Raw genomic sequence first — 7,582 nt, forward strand, 5'->3', positions numbered from 1 at the left:
GGAACAAAAATTTTCTGTGAAATATATTGATATTTTAGTCTTGAACCTGATGTTTAATTCTGTAACGTTATTTCATTGTTTCGCTTCGAATGTACTTATTATTATTTCAAATCTACATTGTTTAGTGATTTGTGAAAATGTGAATTACGTCCTCACCGCCCCCTGAACTCTTCCAACGCCACCTTGCGATTGAAGAAATCTTGAAGCTTGTACTCTTTTTTTATGAAAGATATTTTATCAGAAAAACGAACTTATTTCTTCCAGTTCTTAAGTTTTTGTTCCTATAAGTACAAGAAGTCCGAAAGAAATGCAACACTTTATGCAGTCATGACACAGTACTTCAGGTTTCTCTACTTTGTTGAGTTTTCCAAACAATGAATTATTATCTAAATTTTTCGTTAATAAGAAGTTTTTTATTTCATCAGCAGATCTTTTCTATAAGTAGAACACAACCACTATGCGTCGAGATAAACAAGCAATCAGCGCCTTTGAATATGCAATTAGCGCCCAAACAGTTGACAAAGCGCACAACAGAAATTTGAATTACAACATTTTTTCATGCTTACGATGTTCTGATCTCTATCTCTTCGAAAAATCCAACGATCCTTTGACTTTTCACTGAAAATCTGCAAGAAAATGAACAAAAATTAAAAACGAAAACTTTCAATTTGTAAGTGTATTTTTTGAAAAGTCATAACTGCAGGTAAGTCACATAACCAGCAACTAATTGTCATTATTTGAACGGTCTTAAATTTCTTGGTTTCTCCTGTTTCTTCTGAACATTTTGAAATATGATTTCAACGTACCTACTCGTTTTGGCGTTGAAGGCTATGGTAACCCTACTTTACATATATGGGTAAAATTTTCATGACTCGATATTTGTCAACGTTTTAACATTAATATAAAACCAAACCATGTTAGAAGAGTTGACGATCCAGAAGAGAATCCACGTTATTAATGGTAATCAGAAGCAGATTTTAAAGAAAAATCCAAGAGTTAGAAAAAAACTCTAAAGCAGGGGTGAGCAACAAGCGGCCCGCGGGCCGCATGCGGCCCTCGAGACGTGTTTGTGCGGCCCGCGAAGCTTATCTCAAATTAAATTTATTTCACGATTTTTTTCTATGATAGCTTGTTAATGATCATAAAATAGCAGTCCCTACTAAACCAAAAACATGAAATATCAATAAGTTGATATGAATGTCACTTTTTTACAGTTACAATTTCCCATATTCATCAATGTTTTTGACTATTTTGTATGATTTAAGCTTTTTATTGATTTTTTTTATTTATTGGAAAAACGTTATATAGGAGGTAGTTAAGTCGTTATTTTTCGTTTCAAACAATGCTGAAATTGTATGATGAAGTGAAATATTTTTGTTCTTGATTAATGACTGAGCTGAAAAAAGCTGATTTTCTATCAATTTAATACCCTTTTTTCAATCAAGGACTCCGATATTGTCAAGATATTCTTGTTTCACGGATAACGCTTTCAAAAATAGGATTCTACATTGAATAGAAATTAAAAAAAAAAAGATTACAACTTCTTCTGACCTCATTAAAGAATGTTATTGAATATTGAATAATGAAGATTTTAATTTTTTCAGCAAGTTTGTTGAAGACTGCGAAATGATTTGACTTACGGTTTTAAAAATATCAAAAATTCAATTTAGTTTGATTTTTTTTTTAATTTTCTTTGAATTCCCGATTGTTGCAGGTTTGAATAACAAAAAAAATTACATATCTTTTTTTCTCAGAATCCAAAATTACTCATTGTTTTTTTTTAAGTTGATAAGGGTGGAACTAATTTCAAATCCTTCTTTTGCCACTCGGAGTTGGAACATCACGAGGAGGGGAAAATAAAAAATAATGCGAAAAACAAATAAATTGGAATAAATTGCACGAAAGATTTTATGCAACTAAATTTCAAACAATATCATTGCACAAAACCTATAAATCAAGTGATTTTTAATCAAACATTTCAATAAAATCAAGAAAACAAAAGGTGATAAAACTTCCATTTTTCACAATCTGTTTTCTGCTCTTGTAATCTTTCGAATATTCGATTAAATTTTTCAAAATTTTCATAAAATACATCAAATTTTATTTATTCAACCCTTCGGGTTTTTTAGAAATTTCGAAAGGGAGGTAACAAAAAAAGAAATTAATATTTGTTCTGGTTTGATTGGGTCAATAACTATTTGCATTTAACAGTGTTATCAAAAAAAAAAAAAAAAATAAAAGACATGAATTGAAAAACTATTTTTTAAAGTTATCTCGAAAACTAGAGCTGACAAAAAAACTAATTTGAAACATATTGGATTCAGCGCTCCTGAATAAGTCAAAATTAGTTCTGAGATTCCTTGCACCTCGGAAAAATGTGAATTTTGTTAAATTGTGTTATGTGTGATGCTATTTTCAGAAATTTCATAGGCAAGTCATGCAAAACATTGATTGAAAGGAGTCATTCAACTTAAAAATTAGACATCCACATTATTAAAGTCATAAGATTTTCATGATTCAGCTTTTGAAAGCCTATACCAGAGATATCTAAATTTAATTTAAAATTTATGAAATCTGTAAATATTTTCTAGAATCAAAAATGTAAACTGTAACATGGACAAATCTGGTTAAATTTTGTTTTCAATAATTTTGAAACTTTGCTCAACATTTCATTTCAATTATTTCACACAAAACTTCAAATAAAAAAATCACCGTTTATTGAAAAATATTTAGGCTTCACGACCAAATTTAAATGAGTTGTGATAAAAACTTTTCGATGGGCACAAAAAAAATCGTTATGGTTAAGCTCCATGAAAATTTTTAATTGAAGTGATCACGAAAAAAACCATCGCATCGGTTCGAACAAAAAAGGGGTTTTCTCAGAAAACGGTTCAAATCTTTTAAGGAAGCATAGAAAGACCTACAAAATTTTTCGATTTTGTATGAATAAAAGGAAAGCAAATGATGTTTCCTTTTTGAAAAAAAAAAAATTCGCTAAACATTTCAAATCTCTCAAAACATACAAATTGTTCGAAAATTATCAAGATTTATTGATGAACCTATTAAATTTCAGCTGGTTTAATCAGCTTTAATTTAAAAAAAATGTTTATGCAAGCATATGAATACGTCTTTTATCCTTTTTAATTTTTTGCATAAAATTTGTCGGTATAAAGAATAACGTAAAGCTCAGCAAACTATTACTAAAATTTTTATTTTAATGCGGCCCGCCGAAAGAATTTTACATTAAAGGTGGCCCGTTGTTTCAAAAGGTTGCTCACCCCTGCTCTAAAGGGTTTAACCCTTCGTTTCATAAAGTAACAAATGTGCAACAATTAATGTATGGAAAAGTGAAAAATCGTATTTTATTTCAATTTTTTTTCTTAACCCTCATCAGCATTAGAGTGTCATTTTGATACTCCAAAAGTAAAAACCTATTGAATTAGTTTGAATTATTTTGAACTTCATACAAAACTAATATCAATGGAAACCTTGTAATGTCAGTAAAATATGTTTAGAATATTATAAATAGCTAAAGCTTATAGTTTTCTCGTTATTCAGCATGAAAGAAAAAAAAAATCCGAAAAAACATGCCTCAGGAAAAGTGCTGTAGTTCATATATTACACGTACAAAAATATTTGCTTTATGCATATGAAAGCTGAAATTAATGTCTACATCATGAAGCCAAGAAATATTTTATAAAATTTTTGTTTAATGAAATGGTCACAAAAAGTTAAAAAAGTGGTCTGAAAAACCTTCTTTTCATTAGATTGCTAGTAAAAACTGTTTGAGCGGTGGTGGAGCTTTTGAAAAAAATATCATTAAAAATTTTATTCTAATTCTGACATTTTTTTGTCTTTAGATTTTTGATGCAACAAAATTTGAATTAAAGGGAATTTTTCAAAGTTGACTCAAGAGAGGTGTTTGTTTGTGAGTCTTCGAAAAAAAAACAGATATTTTAAAACTTCGAAACTACATTAAATGAATAAATATAAGTAATATAAAAAATCTCCAGCTAGAAACCAAATTTAGCCTATTTAAAACTTAGTTTATAGGCTTTCAAACGTAGAAATCAATTTTCTCTTTCAGATATCTTAACTTCAGACTTAGTTAATGATGATTATCTGCAAAAATTTCATGTTGATCAAAGTTACCCCGGTGATCAAAATTCCCCAAGTTTACGGTACGTTCTTTTTGCTAATCTGTGTTCTATTTTGTTGAACATTAAAAAAGTTGACCAGGCTTGGCAAAAGTTATCGTCATGAGGCGTGAAGCTGTGACTGTGAAGCCTCTTGGTCCGTCAAACTCAATTGACTGTTTCTTAACGACCAGTCACTTCGTTTGCCAGTCATTCATTCCCCAGTCATTTGAAGCTATGTATGTATGTATGGCTTTGGTGTTTCTTGGCCGAGAGTTTTATACTCTATATAACCACTTTTCCTCTTTTTCTAGTTAGATGCTTCGAAGACACAGTGTGTCGATATTGAATATTTTTTCAAATAATAAATCGTGCTTTTTCCAAAAAGCTGAGAGCTTCTTTAATCTTGTCTTCGTTAAAATCTTTTATCAACTCGAAAAGATTGGAATATGTTTCCCAATCATAGTGGTTTAATATGTGGTTATATTGTATGCAATTAAATAGGGCATGTTCTGTCGTGAAATTTACTGAGCATATTTCACATTGTTTCGTGTCACGGATACGCATTAGGCCAAGGTAATATGGCGAATAGTCATGTCCACTTAGTAGCCTATTTGTCGTGCGGATTTGTGTGTTACTCAACTCAGAATTGTAATACCATGGCTTTAGATTAAAGTGGTTTTGAAATTGGTAGAATTTCAAACCCTTCTGTTTGTTTTCTTCTATGTCTCTGTACCACTCGTTGGTAGACGCCTTGTAATGATTTTTGAAGCGCCTGATAGCGTCGTCTAGCCGAAATTTGTTTTCTAGGATAGCCGGACAGTCCAGGCCATGTTTGGCTAGTTGGTCAGCATTCTCATTCCCAATAACTCCAACATGTGAAGGTATCCATTGAATTGTTGTGCGTTTCTCTGTTGCTAGGTTACATATATCATAAGTTACCTTATCAAATATTTGATTTTTCTTATCTATTTTCAGGATTTTACAAGCCGCTTGTGAGTCAGTAAAGATGACTGCTCCCAGGGAATTTTGATTGCTTATTTGTTCAAGTACTACCCTTATTGCTAGGAGTTCTGCTGACGTAATGCTCACTTCCTGCGCCAGCGCTAGACTGATACTTTGATTTGATGAATCATCAAAGATCCCAAGTCCGCATTTCGATCCCATTTTTGAAGCGTCTGTATACCATTTATCGTGTAGAGGATATTTGGTTCGTATCATTTCTTGAGCAAGTGCTTTCATTATTGTCGGGGATGTTACATTTTTTTTTATAGAAGATCCTTTTATATGATCTTCAACCGTAATTTTCATTCTGCTACAAGGCCGTGTCTGTAGGTATAGTTTTTGAAAATCGTAGAAGTTTTTAATGTATACTTTTTCTATGTAAGTGTACTGTGATTCTTTTTTAAGAGAGTGTATATTTATTGAATGTAACTGTTGAGCAATTAAATCATTTTTATAAGTATGTTGAGCAATTCTTTTTTTGCAAAGAGTTCACGTTTGAACAAAAGAGGTACTTCTCCACTCAATGCTGCTAACGTGTTTATCGGTGTTGTCCTCGTACATCCTGTTGCTATGCGTAAATCTTGTCTGTTAATCGTCTCAAGCATATCACTGTATCGTTTCGATGTGTTTCTGTATAAGATAGATCCGTAATTTAAGAAGTTTCCGTATAGGGCTTTATGATACATCATCATCACTTTAGGTGTTCCTCCATGTTTGATTCTTCCTATTATTTTTAACATATTTTGTCTTTGAATGAAAGTCTGTTTTAATGTTTTGATATGGATTCCATATCGAAGAGTTTGGTCTAGGGTTATACCCAAATATTTGTAGCTAGTCACTGTTTCTAGCGTTTCTCCATTTAGAGAAAGAGGGAGTATTTTGCTCGTGGTTTTGAAAATCATTGCTTTCGTTTTGGAGCTATTGAGTGTTAACCCTAGTTCTGCAGCTTTCGTCGAAAATTCATTAATTTCTGTTTGCATTTTTTGAATTGCTTTTTCAAGAGTTTTTGCTCTAACAATTTTCAGAAAATCATCTGCAAATTGGAGAGTAATATCGTCTGTTTCAGTGTTTGTGTTATGAAGTGCAGCAGTGTAAATGTTGAAGAGTACAGGTGATAATACATCTCCCTGGGGTACTCCACAACTTGTGATGTGTTGTACAGTTCCTTGGTCAGTATGGATTATCATTTTTCTGTTTGCCAGAAAGTTGTAAATCCATGTGACGGTGGTCGTTTGAATCCATGATCAAGCATTATAATCTTTAGTTTGTCCATGTTTACACAGTTGAATACATTGGAGAAATCGAAGAAAACTCCTATGGTTGCAAAACCTTCTCTTTTGGCGGTCATTATGTATTTTGTCGCAAAAGTCACACAGTGTTCAGTTGACATTCCTTTCCGGAATCCGAATGATTGATCAGGTAGTATGTTGTTGTTTGAGCAAGTGAGTTGGATATCTTTCAATACTGATGCATTCAATGTCATTTGAAGCTAAAATAATAACCTAGTCAAGCAATCGCATTCAAACGACCGATGACGAAAAAGAAACGCATTTATTATTATTGTTGCTCCTGTCAGCAAGCTCGTTTTCAGTTTTTTATTGCTATTGTTGCTCTCTGCCAGCAAGTCGTTCAATTAGTTGTACCTGCCGTCAGCAGCCGATCGAAGTGTGAAGAGATTTGCCAGTCATTCTCAGGAGAAATTTTGACCATGTGTAGGAGTTTCGCCAGTCGATGATGGAGAAATGTTGATTGTTATCGTGCTTTATCCGTCATGCGAGTAGTGAGGCTCCGTCAATTGAGAACAGTGCCAGTCGTTTGATGAAACAAAACTAGTCGGGTCAAGCGTGACGGGCGAAATTTACCATCACTGAAGTTGACCCACGATTCTGAACTCATCTATTGAAAATTTAGACATGAAAGATAAACATTATTTACCTACCACAGCAGATTCTTTGATCGATACCGTCAACTGGGGCAACATGCAACACTTTTCAACTTCAAAGGCTTCTAAAATCTTAATTCCTACAGATAATCATACTTCTTGTACATCAAAAGTTTTAAGGTTGATGGGACACCAAATTGACGTAATCAGAAAAATTATTGGTTTTACCAGTTTTTTTTCAATTTTCAAAGCCCCCTGAATCCTTCAATAAAGTCTCCCACAACTGAAAAAATACCACTAGGTACCTTTTTTTCCGCCCCACAAAAATGCTTCTTATTCAGCAACGGGATCGAGTATCGTTTTAATTTTTGGGGCATAGGAACTTGAAATTACACACGGAAAAATTGAGTTATTCATAAAATGTATTGTGATTACACCTTCAAAATAACTAGTCGGTTGTTGCTCAAAATTTGAATATCCCCAATTCAATTTTGAGTAGTTTTGGGTTGCCAATATACATATGCGAACTAAAATTCGATTATTCAGCTCTGTATAAAAA

The sequence above is a fragment of the Uranotaenia lowii genome, chromosome 3, assembly GCF_029784155.1.
Source record: "Uranotaenia lowii strain MFRU-FL chromosome 3, ASM2978415v1, whole genome shotgun sequence".
Lineage (NCBI taxonomy): Eukaryota > Metazoa > Arthropoda > Insecta > Diptera > Culicidae > Uranotaenia > Uranotaenia lowii.